Source organism: Balaenoptera physalus (genome assembly GCF_965194825.1).
Source record: "Balaenoptera physalus genome assembly, chromosome: 18".
In the NCBI taxonomy this organism is placed as follows: Eukaryota; Metazoa; Chordata; class Mammalia; order Artiodactyla; family Balaenopteridae; genus Balaenoptera; species Balaenoptera physalus.
This window is the reverse complement of record NC_138899.1, coordinates 75,167,037-75,185,101: the sequence shown is the minus strand read 5'-3', so window position 1 is coordinate 75,185,101 and position 18,065 is coordinate 75,167,037. Positions and strand designations below refer to the sequence as shown.

General features: G+C 50.9%; 1 protein-coding gene across 5 annotated transcripts in view; it reads right to left on the bottom strand.

Moving 5' to 3' along the window:
- Positions 1-18,065, bottom strand: part of SLC7A1 (solute carrier family 7 member 1) — a 66,086-nt gene that overhangs the window by 24,762 nt on the left and 23,259 nt on the right. For 4 of the 5 annotated variants that reach the window (XR_014256317.1, XM_082435666.1, XM_082435664.1 and 1 more), the window contains exon 2: positions 6,136-6,232. The exons of the other annotated variant lie outside the window; for it this stretch is intronic. The gene's annotated coding sequence lies outside the window, so the exon portion shown is untranslated. The remainder of the gene's footprint in view (positions 1-6,135; positions 6,233-18,065) is intronic. 5 annotated transcript variants of the gene reach the window in all.

Below are 18,065 nucleotides of genomic sequence, written 5' to 3'. Positions count from 1 at the left end.
TTCTGTTTCTCTAAATGAATACACAGGCAAGAAGATGCTAGTTGGGTTAAAATCTAACCCAAGCAACACAGTCTGGTCTATGAAGCCTTGAAATAGTTCCCGACAGTTCCTTCCATCACATGGGGGGTGTCCCATCCCCAGCCCACCCCGCCCCACTGTGGGGACAGCTGGAGTCCCTGTCCCCTCTGCCCAGGGCTTTCGCGAGGCTCAGGTGGCTGGGGCCTCAGTCTCCACATCTGAAGGATGGGTGGCCCTACGGTCCTGCCTGTGCCGGAGCTCGTGAGGACTAAATGAGGAACCGATAAGCAGACTGAGAAGACAATCCCTCCGATGCTGAGTCGGCACGGCTTCTTTCTCTTTAAGTCTCAGCATCCACCCGTCGCCTCTGCCTCCCAGAAGCAGGGGACACACACTCCCCGGCAGCTCTGCACCCCCGTCACAGGCAGTCATGAACTGACACCTTGCCAGACACTGTGAATGCTGCCTACTTAACCACACTCAAGCTTTCCAAGACTGTTTACCCAAATCCAAGAATGACAAGAGTCAAGCAGCCAGTGGAAGATCTAGTAAGTACTTCTTCATGAAAACCAGATACAATCTAGAAACGTTTCCTTCTAAAGCCGGCAGGATGTGATTAGAGAGAGTCTTTATGTCTCTGGACGGCATTTCCATCACTAGGGAGGCCATGCTTTATCAGGACACATGCCCGGTTTTGTGTGCAGAAACACGTTACAACAGAAATGCGTGTTCTGTCAGGAGCTCAGAGCTCCTCGGACACATGCCTTAGCCAGACTTATTCTCCGGATGTAAAGAAAACAAAGTTCTCTCCCTGGTTCACAGTGACGTGAAACCGAGCAACGTGCAAACGCTCGGGGGAGGGTCCGGGGGAGACTCGCCACCTCACCCCCTCCAGTGCAGGGTCCACGAACCTGAACCCAACAGGGGCCCGGTCCTGAGCGGGGAGGCTTCCTAAAGTCGTGCACGTGTGAACTGTGGGCACTTCACCTGGGCCTTGACGACCGTTACCGAACTGGCTCTCCAATCTCAAATGGAAAAGAAATGTCTTAAATAAATTTCCCCTAAGACAGGACTCAGACTAACTCTCAGAACATTGCCTCTTTAATTCTCTAGGCCTCTAAGGCATCCTGAAAGGTCAATTAGAGTTTTCGTTGGCTCCTTCTAGAAACGTCCTCCTTCAAAATGCCCCAGGACACCTGGCATCTGGAACCAGAGCAAGGCAGGGGGTTCCCACCAGGCTGATCTAATTCCGCTGCACGGTCAGACCGTTATTCTTCCATGTACTCAGTTACTCACTCAACAAACCCTAACAAACCCAGGCAGCGCACCGATTTACCCATAAGCCTGGGGCTACCTTAATCCCCAAATGCCTGTAATTTCCTCCCTTCCCCCAGTCTTCCCACCGTCACAAGCAACTCTGAAAAAACTTGGAATTTCCAGAAAATGCACTGGTTCAAAAGTAAAGAAGTTGTGAAAAATCAGGGACAGTTTCCCAAAACTGAGCTGGAGAACAGACTCTTGGGGAGCTGGGGTCCACTAGAAACCAACACTACACTACACGACACCAGCTCCCCGCCAGACACACACGCGAGGTCATTTCATCCTCCCCAGAAACCAGCACAGGTTTAAGAAAAACGAAAAACGAAGTGGTTCATAGGTTATTCAAAAGCTGGGAGAGAGAAACTTGTAGATCCGTGTTTCTGTGCTATGCTTTGTGCGGGACATACCTGAATTTTAAGGTTCACCTCCCACCTTTCAGCAGGTCACACCCTGACCTGCCTGGGAGACGAAGCTCAGGCCTGCTGCGCCGCAGGTGACCCTGGCCAGACTGCACAGGTGAGGCCGGGCCGGGGTGTGGGGAGCTGGACAGGCCAGGGCCGTGCGCCTAGAAAGTCATGGGTGGGCAGCTGAGGGATTCACACTCGAGATGTAGAAGTTTCGTGCAAAGGAAGGGCATCAACAACATAACACCGGGAGGATTAATCAGGTCTCGTGCAGGACAGACCGGAGGGGTAACGGCCTTCTTTACTTGGGTAGCAAATCGATATGTTCGCCTTTGAGCAGGATATTTTAATCCAACTAATAAAGCCCCTTTGCGCGAGCGAATGCTATATTCTTTCCTATGTACCAGCATTTGTTCCCCGTCCCTGTTTTCTCTGCTCAGAGCCCTGAGCCATTCCCAGCACCCACACCCTGGTTACCATGGGGATTATCTGCACGGGGTGGGGTGCGCCCTGCAGGAATAACCCCTAGTAGGAAATGCATGTTTTATGATGGGCCTTGCTGGTAAAAGTACTGGCAACCTACTTTCACTGGTGGCCGAAACTTCAGACACTCAGCCCCAAGAGAAAAGCATTTACAATTTGAAAGAAACACCACGGCCTCCCTCCTGGCTCGCCACCTCACCTGTCTTCCATCCAGCACTTTCCCACCACAAGGTTTTCTCTCATGTCACACGCTTAGAGGACACGTCCAGTGGGTGGTAACAGAACGCCTCCCTTACAGAGAACATGACGCCGTTTACCCGAAGTCACTGTGAGGCATCGGAAGCAAACGGCCAGTTGCACGAGGGCCTGTGAATACCGGAATGCAGGACCGAGTGATCAAAGGCCAGGAGAGAGTGGACCAGACGATCAGGCTGAGCCCGAGATGGAGAAAGCAGCCCAGAGTGCTGGACACGAGACCAGAGCTGGCCGGCGGCGCTGAGTGTGAAGGGGCTGTTTTCCTGCATGTCGGATGGACCGTGTGTACACCATATGTCACAGGCAGAGCCCCCAGCTCTGCTGTAATGGACGCTCCAGTGCAGTAACCTTAAGGACAGGCTGTCCCTCCAGAATGTCACCCGAACGTGACCCCAGGGCCTCGCCATAAGCCAACGTTCAATATCCAGACTGCAGTTAACTGAAATTCTCCCTTCTCTGGTTCCCACTTAATGACAATTAGAACCCACATCATCAGAGAATGAGGAAACAAAGCAAAGACTTCTCCTATCGTTTTTAAGGAACTCTTAAAGGCTGAAAATAGAAGTTGCAACTTATGCCCCAAATAATGCTCTCTACATGCCCCACTGCACAGGAAGACCCACGAAGAGGGCGCCTGACTTCTTTCTAGAAGTTCACAGCCGCGTCAGTCACCTGAGATCAGGGTCACATTTTCCTACACCAACAATGGGACAAAGCCACCACTGGGTTCTAAAGCAGCTCACAAAAAGCAATTTAACCCCAAACGTTCCTGAAGTGGATCTGAGCTCTCTGGAGCTGCCCACTGCCCAACGGGGTCAGTGAGGGCACAAGGACACCGATGTGGGTTAGGAGAATAAATGGATCCTGTAAAGTTGTGATCCTTTAATAGATGTAAAGTCATGGGTCATTGTGGAAAAAAGAAAGGAGCAAAACAATTTTTCACAAAAATGAATATCAGATGGGAGCACTTTTAATCCCTCCTCTCAGGGGCAAGGAAAGGTGATCTGCGGTGGCCAGTGTCTAAGGTGGCCCGTGACCCACTCCCCCTGGTGGGAGTGGGAGTGGGGTGGGAGCTGGGGCTTGCTTCTACCAGCAGAACCTGGCAAAGGGGAGGGATGTCACCCCACAATTATGTGACACTATTTAAGGCTCTGTCTTACCAGCTTGAGGAAGTGAGTGGCCACATTGGGAAAACCCAAGGTGCAGTCAATGTGGCCTCCAAGTCAGCCAGCAAGAGACTGGGGCCCTAAGTCCCACAACCATGAGGACACGGATTTGGCCAACAACCCAAGGAAGCTTGGACACAGATCCCACCCCAGTTGAGCCTTCAGCTGAGAACCAAGCCCTGGTCCACAGCTTGACTGCAGCTTCGCGGTACTCCAAGCACCTCGTTAGCTAAGCCATGCTCTGACTCCCGACCAGATAAACCATGAGAAGACAGATGTTTTACGCCCCTAAGTCTGCGGTGTGTGTGCAGTGACAGCTGACTAATCCACGGTCCAGACAGCCATGAGATAATAAGTGAGTCTGCATTCACTTTCTCTTTAAACCTTCAAGGACCCAAAAACCAGAGCCCAACATTTCTTTAACTTTCTCTGCTTCAATGATGGAGTTAACCTTTACTTCACCTGAAACTATTTTTTCTTGGTTAAGGCGGAATGATTTGAAAGTAACTTCCTCTTTCTGGAAGAATGGCGTACATTAAATGGCTATTATTTCACTTTTAAAAAATGGTGCGTGTACCCTGTGCCCCTCTTCTAGGACCTGCAGGAGCTACAAAGATAAGCAACATGCTGTCCCTGCTCTCAGGGTGCTCACAGCCTGGAAAAAAGACCGAATTAGCCATCCATCCACCCAACAAGTCTTTATCTGACTGACACCTACCATATGCCTCTCCCTTCCCTGTGCTGCAGGGAAAGAACAAAGCTCCCTGCTCTCCTGGCAGGAGAAGACAATACAACAAACCAAAGAGCACAAACAGGCAGCAGAGACCGGAGCCCTCCGGAGACACGTCACCTCCGCCACCACCTGGCACCTGGTCTCTTCGCTCAGGAAGGGCGCCGTCACGGTGTGGCCGGTGGGCTGTGAAGTCCCCGGATTTAGACACGGTTCAGGACCTGCCCGAGGACTAGGAACCATCCAGGGCTTCCCCACACACCTCATCACGGCCCTGCCGACCCGAGAAGCCCGCAAACCTGAGGCTCTTCACTCAAACGTGAACACTCCCCGCAGCCTGGGTACCAGGTAACAGAGGAAGAGGCTGTGGAAGAGTCTGAGCAGCAGAGAGGAGTGAATGACTCTCATTTAAGCACACCTACTAAACAGGTGCCGAAAAGGAGGAGGAGAGAAGAGGCTACGCAAGGCCCACGATGGGACCCGCTCCCACTTCCCTGCTGCACGGATCTAACCTGACTCTTTGGGGAAGTGCGCCCGGGAACCTCTGCTTCTGACATTCACAAGCCGCAACGGCCTCAGGTGCTCACTCAGAACATCGACCTCTCCGCCCCGCCCGTCCCTGAGAGGCGCGTCCATGTGGCAAAGGTCGCGGCTACACGTCCACCAAGCCCCCTGAGGAAGGACTCAGAGGGCCGCTGATGCTGATCGTGTGTGCGTTCTTAATACGGCTCCATGTGCGGAAGTAAGAACACGAACGGCCCCAAACGACCCTAAGATTGCAGGGCGGGGGGTGGGGGTGGGGTGAGTCAGGTGCAGTTCTTTTACACACACACACACACACACACACACACACAGCTGAAAACACCTTGTGATAAATGAAACAGTGACACAAATGATTGTCTCCATACTCAGTGAACCTGTTTTCTTAATCAAAAAATAAGCAGAGCAACAGCTTTCTGGCATTTTTATAGTAGAATTCTTTTTCCCCAAACTACATCCTATGCCAAACCCAAATATAAGCATCAGGTGAAACTGGACCCGCTCTTATTTAAAGAGACAAAGGGATAAGGAGCCCCCCCTGGCTGGCCTTGACTTTCCCCGCCCTCCATGCCTGCTCCTGTGCCCCGCCCCTGCCCAGGACGCCAGGGCTCCAAGGACCGGCCTGAAATACACTGACCTACAGCAGGTCATTATAGCACCTAAACCCAAGAACGAGCTACAGGAGAATTCTTAAGGAGAAGAGTGACAAGCAGAGGAGTGAGAGGCACAGGAGCAAGACGAGAATCTTGGGAGCAGAATGGAAAGTGGAACTGGCCCTTGACCTTGAGAAACCGCAAAGTCTCCCCGAGTCAAAGGCAGACACGGAGCGGATGCATCACGGCCGAGGCTCTGTGGCTGCCCACGGGGCACAGTCCCTCCAAGGGCTGCAGACCAGGCGGCGCCCGGAGTGAGGGGACATCCTCTCCCCACGGAGCCCTGCACCGAAGGCCTTGCTGTCGCAGGACGTTAAGAGGTCTGTACGAAGCAGAAGTGCAGGTAAGAATTCGAGAACCCATTAGTGTGAAAAGACAAACCTTTCCCGGTGAGTCAACAGGATGGAAGAGCTGGATGGGCGCAGCAGTGAGACATTAAAAAGACAGCTTAGGGCTTAGTTATCAGTTAACTTAAACAGCCAGCGGCCGGCGAAAGGCCTAAATGAGTAACATTCCAGCAAAAAAGAGCAGACTCTCCTGCCGCGGTGCTGCCGGGCAGACCGTACCTGCACTGTGACGTGAGGACTGTCACCTCGTCCCCCGAGGATCCCTGGGTCCTGGAGCGAAGACGTCTCAGGAGGGACGAGACGGGGCTGCAGGCTCCTGGGAGGCAAGGAGGAGACGTTACACTCCATCTGTTTTGGCCCCAGAACCTCCAAGCCTGTGGCCATCGCAGGGAGGAAAGATTCTGCTTAGCTCAGCATCAGGAAGGCAGACGAGGTCCCATCACGGGGACAGAGCCGCATGCGGGGAGCACCGCTGGGGAGAAGATGGGAAACCAGACCAGACGGCCTCCAAACCAGAGGTTCTACCCCGCCACCGCTACAAATGTGGGGTCGTGTCTAAGTAAGGACGACAGCAAAGCGTCTTCCAGACAGGCTACGCCCACACATCCAGGGCACAGAGGTGGAGCTGCGCACGCTCCGCGGCCCTGCGGGGGGCCAGCCAGGGGAGCGAGTGCTCTCCTGACACTGGCATTGAGAACCGAGGTCAGCAGGGGCAGAAAGCCTCAGCTGCGTCCTCCAGGAAACGCGGGACGCCCCTCTGTGCGATCGGCCACTCTCCTGCCCTTGCTGGCACTAGCACGCGGTGTCAGGGCACCAGTGCAGGGCACACAGCACTAGGACACCGCCCTCGCTGGCACTGAGCAGCCAGCTGCCCGTGACTTCAGAGGGGCCGCAGACTGCTCTGACGCGGGGCGTGCTCTGTCACCACGTGCTGGGGGAGTGGCCTGCAGTCCCAGAAGGAATGAATGCGGGGACGGTCACTCCTCACAGGGGCATCCAGGAAGAACCTCCTGGACGAGTGGCACATAAAGTCCTCTGTTTTCCCAACTGCAGCGTTCCTACTCTACACAGGCTCATGCACTCACCCACCCAGGAGCTGGAGCGGTTTAGCGAAGCTTCCTGCATATGACTTTGCACCTGATGTGAACCCAGATGCGGATTATTGCTGAGCCAAACGCTCACGTGAAGATGCTCATCAACAGCTCAAGTTGTATCACTTCAGTGCAGCAAAGCAGGTTTCCAGCAGCTAGAACCAACCATTCCATCCCACCAACACCTTTTGTATATTCATTCTGTGCTAATATTTCAGTCTTTGCCACTTCCTATTTTGAAAATGTCCAAACCTACATAGAAGTTAACACACATATTTACACTTTTCATCTACATTTGCCAATATTTAACATTTTGCCACATCTGCTCTATCGTTATGTAAATACACACTTTTCTCACGAACCATTTGATACTGAGCTGTAATAGCTATCATGACACTTGACCTCTAAGTATTTTGGCAACTCCTAAGGATGACACTCACCCACATAACTGTAACGTCACTTGTTAGAAACCGAATATTCATTCAGTAGCCTCTAAAACACAGCCCACGATCAAATGTCCAAAACCAACAACATACTGGCATTCGTCTGTCATGGGCCAAGGACCACAAGGGCAGTGAGAGAAACGCAGAGGAGTTAAGGCCCAGGTTCACAGCCCAGGGGGAGACGGACACACAGATCCTTCCTGGGAGCTGGGCACAAAGGTGGAGCTGACTCACACGCGAGTCTCTGTCTTGGCAGAAGAGAAAGTGGTGCCTCCACCTGAAGACCTCGGGAAAGGTTTCTGCAATTTGGGGCTTTTCAGAGGATGAGGTTACCCAACTTACATGCAGAGAGAGGGAACGGAACACAAAAACGGAGAGGCTAGAATATGACAGCCAGAACAACGCCGCCCAACCCCAAAATGTCCAAATCCTACCTCTGGGAACTTGTGACTACGTTAGGTTACATGACAGGGAGGTTGCAGGAGGAACGAAGGTGCTCATCAGCTGACCCTGGGTGAGACGTTCCCGGGGTGGGTCTGATGTAATCCCCAGGGTCCCTGAAGGAGGGGGGAGGGGGCGGGCAGCCTCCAGAAGCCGACAAAGGCAAGGAACTGGATTCTCTCCAGAGCCCTAAGAAAGGAACACACCCTCCCAACACCTGGACTTGAGCCCAGTGAGACCTATTCTGGACTTCTGACCTGCAGAACTGAAGAATAGTATTAGGTTGGCCAAAAAGTAAGATGTTACGGAATATCCCAAACGAACTTTTTGGCCAATCCAGTAAATTTGTGTTGTTTTAAGCCATTTTTTTTTTTTTTTTAAACGGAGAGGCTTGAAACAAGGCTGGAAACTGTCAAAGTGCTGGGGGCTGGGACCAAGTCATTGAGTCCAGCTGCCAAGGACCATGATTGGATCTGTATTTTAGGAAGAAAACTCTGGAATGAAAGGAACAGAATCCAGAAGGAAAACAACTGGCGATGCTTGTTGCCAATGATAAAATTTGAGCTTTCAAGCAAAAAAACCTAGAATTGTGGAAAACTGGTATCTGTCACCAAGATCTCAGTCGACAGCTTCCCAAAACTTAGAATTTTCTGAAGACTTTGGTGGTGATATTAACAAATGTGTTTTTAGAAAACATATATGATGAAATCTGTCAACATTTAGATCTGAATAATTCAGTAACACAGTAATCCACTGAAACAGAATCACATATGGGTAAAAGATTGATTCAAAGTACAAAATAGACCCATTTCAGAGTACAAAAAGCTCACGGATATGGTTTCAGACTCCACGGGGTACCAGCTACCACCTGTCGAGTTTTTGTGCAGTACCAAAAAATATCCACGATCATCTGAAAAGACTACTAAAGTACTCTTCCTCTTCCAAGTACAGATCTGCGGCCACATTTTATGTATTTCAACTAAAACGATACATCAAAACTGAATGATGTATAATCAGACATAAGAATCAAGTGGCCTTCTATCAAGCTAAACATTAAAGAAATTTGTAAATACGGAAAACATCACCACTCTTATTAAACTTTTTTTGTTTTGGAAACTAGTTGTTTTACATAAAAATGTTTTCCATAACAAATGTTACTTGTTAATGTAAAATCGTTTATTGTTATTGTTACTTTTTGCAGGACTAATACATAAATATTTTAAGTTGTTCTGAATTTTAATTTGTAACATGATACATACAACCCACATAAGCAAAAGTTCTGTGGAGTTCTCAAAAATTTTTTTTTAATTTTTTAAATTTATTTATGTACTTACTTACTTACTTATTTATTTTATTTTTGGCTGCACTGGGTCTCCGTTGCTGCGCGTGGGCTTTCTCTAGTTGCGTCAAGCAGGGGCTACTCTTCATCGTGGTGTACGGGCTTCTCAATGCGGTAGTTTCTCTTGTTGCAGAGCACGGGCTCTAGGCGCACGGGCTTCAGTAGTTGTGGCATGTGGGCTCAGTAGTTGTGGCATGTGGGCTCAGTAGTTGTGGCTCGCGGGCTCAGTAGTTGTGGCTCGCGGGCTCAGTAGTTGTGGCTCGCGGGCTCAGTAGTTGTGGCTCACGGGCTCAGTAGTTGTGGCTCGTGGGCTCAGTAGTTGTGGCTCGCGGGCTCAGTAGTTGTGGCTCGTGGGCTCAGTAGTTGTGGCTCGTGGGCTCAGTAGTTGTGGCTCACGGGCTCTAGAGTGCAGGCTTCGTTGTCCCGCGGCATGTGGGATCTTCCCGGACCAGGGCTCGAACCCTTGTCCCCTGCACTGGCAGGCGGATTCTCAACCACTGTGCCACCAGGGAAGCCCCTCAGTAATCTCTAAGAGTGAAAAGGGTTCGGAGATAGAACAGCTTGAGAACCGCTGCTTCAGGGATGCCCTACGGCGCGGGTTCAGCCAGGCTGACTTAGGCCCCGTCAGCAGAGCTGCCCTCCTGCTTCCTTAGGCAGGACGAGGCAGCCTGAGAGGGCGCCTCGCTCTGCTCTCACTTCCCCGTCATGCTATCAAAGCAGTTAATGCCAAACTTAAGTGCTAAAGGAAGGCCTGCCGTACATTAAGCCAGGCTGAGCCCACCAGGATTAATGGGATTGGAATGCATAGTAATAAAACTCATTAGTACTGCTTTTCTTTAATCCAAGAATGTTCCAACCGATTTATTCTACTTCGGATTTGAAATTTCACTTGTTAAAAACAGGGTAATGAGAATGCTACAACCGTCTCATACCTAAAGAAGTTGATTTCACTGCTTTCATAAATACAGCAAGTAGCATTCCAACACCACCTTTGCCAGGCTTCCAAGGGCACAGACACCGCACAGGTGTGACCATGACACCACGTGGCTCTGTGTAACAGGGGACACCCGCACACTGATGGGAAATACATACATAAAATCACCCGAAAACATCAGTAAACGTACTTCCACTGAATAATTTATAAATCCAAAGGCATCAGGCCTTCCCATTAAGTATATTGATAGGAACTAGTAAACAGGTTTTTTGCTTTATTAAACACAATGCCCAAAGCAGCTTAAATAGCTGCTTTGCCTTTGAATGAGTTTGTGTATTGTTCTTCATGCCACAAATGTCTTTGAGTGCCACATACAATTCTAGAAACCAGAGATGCCACGGTGAACTAACTAGACCAAAATCCTGCCTCGGCAGAATTTACATTCTGCGACTAGGAACACGTCTTTGATAAATAAGGATGCATGAAATATCAACAGGAGGTAGCACGCTTCTGAGCTCCTAAAGCAATTCCATGAAATTACTAGAAATAAGATGAGACCCCATTATACAAGCAAGTGCTCCATCCCATGAGAAGGTCAGCTATGAACGTCATTGTAAGGAATGAAGCTACAAGAACAGAGTTCAAGGCAGTTAGGGGAATTCTGCTAAGTCTTCTGACTGCAGCCAAGCACTGTGGCAAGAACAGAGCTCCCTGGCTGGCCTCGAGCCCCTGGAACAGCCGAGGACCTCCCAAGGGGATGCATGGGGGGTTGGAAGCCTGGAAGGAGGGCATCTGTAGTTTGAAAAAATATATATTTTAATTAAATGTTTTCTTTGGCATGAATAGTTTCGAAATTTTTAGCATGAGATTTTTGTTTGTTAAAAGGGAGCATGGGCTCAGAGGCTGACAAGTACCGCGAAGAAGTTAATATCCTTCCTGTTCAAGGAAAGAGAGGGATGATGGACTCAAAACCTGAGTCGGGGAGAGAGGCGTCCAGGTGTCACCCAAGGATCCAAACGTGTCCTTAGAGACGCGTGCACTTTGTTCCCCTTCCCGTTATGACCCTGCAGGACGGGCGCCATGGGGCTGCATCGAGAACTGACATCACGGCAGCTGCTCCTGCCACGTGCCGAGAGCTGGTGACTCCGACACGGCCTTCCAGACCACGGGAACCTGGGAGCAATCCCCTCTCTCCTGAGCTTCCCAGTCTTGAAGCTCTGCGCTTGGCATTTATCCAGAAAGAGGCCGACTGTCGTAGACTGAAATAATACACTCACGAGGGGCCGACCTGGCCGGTACCAGAAACCACAGCACTTTCACACATCGTGTCCCTGGCCTTCCCCGCGACCCACACCTCCTGCCGCCCAGGGCTCTAAGACGGCAGGCCACGCTCTTGTTCACAGGTGCCCAGTGAGAAAGGACTGGCTTCCACCTGAGGACAGGGGGCTCGTGATGACAGGGGGTCTTACAGCTATTACTAAAGGTTCCCCAGAACGGATTCCAGCGTCCACGGAGGATGTGACTGTCTCACCTCTCGCGGCAATTTCCATTGTCCACCCTGACTCCACCTTTACTGGGACCAACACCGGTTTGTGTGCAACCCCCAAGGCAGCAATAACATTTAAACCTAGAAGCTGCCTGAAAGACCTCACAATATATATAGACACCTGCGGTTCTACAATGCTTATTAGGGGGAAAAAAGTTACAAACTCTAAAGGAAATGTGGTCAAAGAAGTAACAGCGAGATATTAATCCTACTCCCAACCCTTCAATAATTAACATTACTCCAGCCAGCTCTGCACCAAGGAAAAGACCACAATTTGATAACTCATCCTTCCTTCGAGACGCAAGATACTCCACGACAAGGCCACCAAATCCTTCTCGGCTGCGCGCTGCAGCAGGCCAGGGGAGGCCGTGCCGCCCACGGGCGTAAATCTCCTGGGGAGGCTCAAAGAGGGAGGGGGCAGCCAGAGAGGCTGGGGGGCGGGGGGCACCGAGTCGGGGGCTGTAGGGCAGTGGTCCTCAACTGGGGGTGATTTTGCCCCCCAAGGACCACTTGGCCATGTCTGCAGACAGCTTTGCTGTCGCAGCTGACGGAGGGTGGTGCTGGCATGTAGCGGGCAGGGGCCAGGGACACTGCTGGACGTCCTCCAGTGCCAGCACAGTCCCCACCAACAGAAGGGTGCGGAGCGCCGAGGCGGGCGGAACCTGCCGCGCTGTGCAGACCTGTGAGCGAAGTGCTCCACAGATGCAGTGTTTTAATAAGCGAACTGGTTTTTAAAATATTTTAAAGTAAAGTTTTACTCTTAAAAAACCTACAAATAATGCCTGCGATTAAACATGTATTCACAAGAAAGCAAAACATTGTCACCACGTCGCTGGAAAACCCTCGATGTCCCCAAACCTGGGCTGGGAATTACTAAGAGGCAAGCAGACGAAGGAAAAAAGTACAAGATGAAAACATGTGCTGAGGACTAAGACAAGCTTCACTTATTAATCCAGGTTCTCAGAGTGAACCTGATCCTGAAGTTCTGCGCGAGCTCGTTCACCCTGCGTCACGTGGAGATGCTCAAAAGTCCGTGGGGATGGGACTGCTGGCGGGGGCCCCCTGAGAGAGAAAGGAAGCGGGCACCTGCCACGCGGTCCCGTCAACGCTTCACAGGTGAGGTGCGGGGCTCAGCACGGCTTAAGTGCCTCGAGCGGCCGTCAGGCTCCACCTCCGCTCTTGTTATACTGTGTCAGTGTCTGAGCGCGGAGGACACGGGACTCTGCGGTTCTGGAGGATCACAAAGAGGAGGCGCGGTCCGCGTGCCAGGACCGCAGCTTCCGTCCCAGAAACGCTCCGCCTGCCAGTGAGCAAACAACATTTTTTTTTTTTTTGGCTGTGTTGGGTCTTCGTTTGTGAGCGAGGGCTTTCTCCAGTTGCGGTGAGCGGGTGCCACTCTTCATCGCGGTGCGCGGGCCTGTCGCTATCGCGGCCTCTCTTGTTGCGGAGCACAGGCTCCAGACGCGCAGGCTCAGTAGTTGTGGCTCACGGGCTCAGTTGCTCCGCGGCAGGTGGGATCTTCCCAGACCAGGGCTCGAACCCGTGTCCCCTGCATTGGCAGGCAGATTCTCAACCACCGCGCCACCAGGGAAGCCCCAACCTCTATTTTTAACACCTGACAATTTGAGAGATGAAATCTTACCCTCTAAGAGTTGGACAGGACCCCCTGGCCACCTAACTCAGAAATCCCCGCAGACTGTAAAAGGAAAAAATGAGCAGGGCAGGAAAGCGGTGGGGAGAGAGAGGAAGGGGAGCCACGGAGGGCACACTGACTTTCCATTCAGTCATTTCCCTCCGACACGGCCACCCAACTCCACCTCCGGTCCAGCAGTAACGGGCAGGCATCTGCAGTCAGGTGTCTCCGCAAGGACGGCAGCAGCGATCGTGACGGCTGACGTTTACTCTAGGTGCCTACTCGGTCCCACTCAAACCGAGCTGACGTTTACACAGCTATCACAACCCACTTCTCTTACAGAAAAGCAGCTTCCTAAAGCAGGTAGAAAGCAGAGCCCCGGCTCAAACCTCAGCGCGTCTACCACCACTCTGAGGCTCCTGGATTATTTTTCATGCTACTGAAACTCTGCATGAGGCTTCTAGTAGGTCCCCTAGGACAACGGGCCATAATGTGATTACAGTAAAACTTTAATTAGACACAAAGATGACCCTCCCACTTCGCAAACACAGTCAGAGGCAGTGGAATGAGGAGAAATCGTTTTTGAAGACGACCTGGGTTTCAACCCCTGACTACCTGAATGAGCTTTTACAGATTACTCTAAACCCCAATTTCCCCACTTCTGCAACGAGGAAACGACTGTCAAACTCACAGAACTGCTTAAAAATAATTGGAAATTGAGATTATGCCTATAAATGTATCAAGCACTTCTTAAAATCAATTCATTGTTGAAGACTTTCTCTGAGTGATGTAACTTCAGAAATACTTTTTCATTTCATACTGTTTTCCAACTGCACTGGCTCCTGGCTGGCATTTTGTTTGTTTTGGGGTTTTTTTTTTGGCCACACCGTGTGGCATGTGGAATCTTAGCTCCCCGACCAGGGATTGAACCGGTGGCCCCTGCGTCGGGAGCATGGAGTCTTAACCACTGGACCACCAGGAAGTCCCCTGGCTGGCATTTTGGAATCTCTCTGCCAAAGAGCTAATGAGCGACACCAACAGATAAAATGCAGCCAGGGGGAGCTGTTATTTAAAGAAATCCTCCCATTTAAGTGAAGAATTGTTTGACCTGTGACTGTCAGCCCTTAATTACATGGTGCGTCAGTATTTTAAAAGAACCGTCTCAGAACGAGCCGTTGGGGTCCACGATGGCACCTGCCCCGAATGCGGACGTTTGAGGCTTCTGTCTGCCAGTGACTTAACCCAAAGAGTTTAATGAAGGACAGTCTTTGCCAGTGAGGAAGTGACGTATTATTGCTGGGAAGGTGAAAGAGATACTCAGGAAATATATGAATACAACACAAAAACTGCAGGGTTTTCTCCAGAACAGCAGCAGAGAGAGGAAGCCTGGGGGAATTTCAGGATGGAGTCATCAGGGGGGCCGTGGTCAAGGTGGAGGCGTGGCCGGGCTAAGGCAGGAGGGCGGGCACCCCTCGGACAGGACGGGGCAGGGAGGAGCACGGCGGCCCCAGGAGAGCGGGGCCCAGCCTGCCAGGAGATGGGCAGAGGGAGCCGAGGTCAGGGTGCTGCTGCCCACGGTCCAAGCCGAGATTCTGCGAGATCTCTTCCGGCTCGACGATGGTTTCCCTGGAAACGCACATTCTGGCCTCACACCGATACATCCTCCTGAGACTCAGAAAATATAATCCACGGCCCTTTGTGCTCAGGATCCCCTCAGGCCACCTGCCAGGGCCCAGGCAGATCTGTCCATCACCAGGCAAATAAGCCTGCGTGCCGGGAGAGGATGGTGTCCCTCCGCCACGCCCAGTGGGCGCCCCCCAGGAGGCAGACAGCAGCCCCCCTCTATTTCCCTGCTCCCGGTTCCTGGCAGCCTCATCAAGTTACCCCCTCCTGCCCCTCTTAACCAACATGTTCTATTTTTTAAAGCCATAGCATCAATGCAGGGACAGACCCTATGGTCTGGGGCCAAGGACCCCTTACCCGTTCTCACTCTCAAAGGGCAGTGAGTGGGCTCATTATTAACCCACCACTTTGCCAAGTCAAAGTCTAGGCCACTTTCCCTTTCTGGGGCCCGAGCGATGCTGTCTACTGTGTCATCAAAGTCTACGAGGAGGAAAGTGATGATTACACAACAAGGTGAATGGACTTAATGCCACTGACGGGTATACTTCAAAATGTACAATAAAAAATAAGTAACATTCAAAAACTAAAAAGATTCCTCAAAAATCTGAAGTTATTGCTATAGGACCCAACCACTCCTAGATATATAACCAAGGTAAATGTAAAAAACTTGTATACAAAAACTTGCATACAGGTGTTCACTGCAGCCTTATTCATAATAGCCCCAAAGTGGTTAAACAACCCAAATGCCCATCAACTGACGAACGGATAAACAAATGTAGTCTATCCATACGAGGGAATATTATTCAGCCATAAAAAGGAATGAAGTACTCATTCATGCTACAGCATGGATGAACCTTGAAAACATTATGCTAATGTCACAAAAGGCCATGTATTGTGTTAGTTCAGGTATATGAAATGTCCAGAATAGAGAGAGAAAGTAGATGAGTGGCTGCCTGGGTGGGTGGGTGACGAAAATGTTCTAAAATTGAGGGAATGGGTTGCCTAACTGTGGATCTAATAAAAACCACTGAATTTATACTTCAAATGGATGAGCTTTATGGTATTAAATTATATTCAGTAAAGCTGTTTTTTTAAAAAACAAGCCAAGAGGCACCCAACCCACAAGGAACTGCCCAGTAACAGCTTTTCTGTTAAAGGTGCCCGGGCAGACTCTACAACTTCTATCCAAGTTCAGTTGCGAAAGCAGCACTTTGTCCCCCATATTTTAATTCTGCTTCAAGTCAAAACTGCCATTCCCCACCCCACCCAATCAATAATTATAGCTCTGGCTGCAGCTGATAAGGCGATCCCCACTCTATCTGCGCAAGCCATTTAATATACGTAACAGTCTTTCTGCTTCGAGAGTTTCACGAATGTGAAATCAGCTCCTGTTTAATAAGCCCTAACTACACGCACTGCCTCCGCTTTTGTCCCGTTACACTGAACACAGGCTCCAGTTTCAATACACAGCTTACATTTTCACGGTGACAGGGCACGGAATAATAAAACTGAGGAAGACTGCAGCAGGTGTTGGTTTAAACGATACACTTAGTTTAAGCTTCTAGCTCACACAGGGCCCAGGGGAGGGGTATCCCTCTCGCTCTGTGTGTGCCTATGGTCCAGGACCTCAGAGAAAAGTGAATCAGAAGAAAAGATCACCAGGCAGGAAAAAAATTAACGAAGTCTCTTAGCACCAGCACAGTATTTTCTAAGACCGTCACGGTGCACTAACAGGGCGAATAAATCACCGGTGAGGCAGGGGAAAGACAGGCCCAGCTTGGGAAGCTGCAAGGAAAAATGCACAGGAGGCGAATTCTGGGGCGGGGTGGGGGGGGTTCCTGTACCGAATGTTCCGAATGCTCCCAAGGTTCGGCCGCAGACTTCTGTCTGCCAAGGCACACCTGACAGGTGAGTTCACGCCACCCTCCTGGGCGATCACAGGCTCCGGGTACGTCTCCCTGCGGGCAGGTGTCTGCCTGCCCCTCTCCTCCCACGATGTGGCCGTGACAGCACGGTGGCCCTGGAGAAGCCTGAGAAGACAAATGAGCCTTGGATGCGGCCAGGAGAGCAGCCCGGGTCCAGGAACGAGAAGCCTGCCTGTGCAGCCCTGCAATTACCGAAGGGGATTAGGCAAGCACTTACAAGCCTGGGCCTCTGAATTTCTGTACTTCGATAGACTCAATTTGTTCCCCTGGGGCTAAACCACTGGCTGTGTCGCTGCAATTCCACACACGAAGGCAGGCAGAGAAACGTTAACTGCAAGGAGTGGATGGTGCCTCCCAAGGGCTCCTGCTCAGGAGGCCCTGCTCCCCGGGAGGGGCACCGCACACCTGCCATCGATCAGCCGGGACTCAAGTCAAAAATGGCTCTGTTCTCGTTTTCTCCACCAAACTTACACAAAATTTCTTGTCGAGGAGCTTCTTGAGAACATTTTCATCTGTGTGAAGTGGTCTCAACGGGCTGCACATGAAGTAGGGAACAGGAAGGCCGGCGCTGGGAAGGAATTACGAGATGATCTACAAGATTCCGAACCAGGCTCCCAGCACACCACCCTCCAGAGTCTCTGCTCGATCTGCGTGCCTCGTACTGTTCCTTAAAGGAATCCACCTATTTCATAACTAAAATGTTTTCAGAAAACCTGTATTCTTCTCATAAATGGAGCACCACCAAACGATCTGAAATCAGATACCAAACTCGGCTCCATCATCCCACGGGAGCGCCGTCTGCTTCCTGCGGGGACCCCGAAGGTAGTGAGCGCCGGGCGCGTCAGCATCTAACAGACATTAGAATTTAATGCACTATTACGATAAAAATGTTCGCGTTCTCCCTGAAATCATCTCGCACGCAGAGCACACCCAGCGCGCTCTGGTCCACGAGCTGGCAAACTACGGCAACTTGGCCCATTTGTATTGACCCTGGTTAAGAGTGGTTTCTGTTAAGTCTGTCGAAAACAAAAAAATAAAAAAGAGGAAGAGGAAGATCATGATTCGACAGAGACCACGTGCAGCCCAAAAAGCCGAAAATATTTGCTACCCAGCCCTCTTCAGCTCGTTCTCACTACACCTCTACTTGGCCAATGAGGCGACCCAAGACCAATTC